This window comes from Mustela lutreola, chromosome X (genome assembly GCF_030435805.1).
Source record: "Mustela lutreola isolate mMusLut2 chromosome X, mMusLut2.pri, whole genome shotgun sequence".
Taxonomy (NCBI): domain Eukaryota; kingdom Metazoa; phylum Chordata; class Mammalia; order Carnivora; family Mustelidae; genus Mustela; species Mustela lutreola.
This window is the reverse complement of record NC_081308.1, coordinates 90,833,853-90,834,699: the sequence shown is the minus strand read 5'-3', so window position 1 is coordinate 90,834,699 and position 847 is coordinate 90,833,853.

Sequence of the window (847 nt, the reverse complement as noted above, 5' to 3'; positions counted from 1 at the left end):
GTTCCATATTAATTTTAGGATTGTTTGTTTTAGTTCTGTGAGTAGTATAATTTGCTTTGAAATTTATTGTATTCATTTCTGATTCCCTTCACTTGCAATTCTCACTCCATGGTGTTGCATGCTTTCCTTTAAACTTCTGGAAAAAAGGTCTGATTTGTCATGCATTTTAATGGCTATCTGTCTACCTGCAAGTCAGATATACTCCATATGCTCAAAATGTACATTCAGGGAATTCCTGGGATTTGATATGTATCTTTGAGAACATAACTTAAAATTTTGAGATCAAAAAGTATATTGACAAGGTTTGATGACCCTTAAATATGCCTTAAGGTGATATAACATAGAGTCAATCTTATGAAGAATTACATTAAAAACAAATATTTGTACAAAACAGCCAGTCAAATGGCTTGTTTTTATGTTATTAAACAATCTTTGTCATTACTTATGACCTTTGGGTAATTATTAAAGAGGCATAGTGGCCTCTCATGTGTTGCCTTTAAAGGTAATGCTGAGGGTGGTTATGAAGGGGATTAAGAGTACACTAACTGTGGGGACACCTGGGAGTCTCAGTGGATTAAGCCACTGCCTTCGGCTCAGGTCATGATCTCAGGGTCCTGGGATCAAGCCCTGCATCAGGCTCTCTGCTCAGCAGGGAGCCTGCTTCCCCCTCTCTCTCTCTGCCTACTTGTGATCTCTCTCTCTGTCAAATAAATAAAAATCTTTTTAAAAAAAAGTACACTTACTGTGATGAGTACTGACTAATGTACAGAATTGTTAAATCACCGCGTTGTACACCTGAAACTAATACAATACTGTATCTGAATTATACTTTAATAAAAAACAAAAA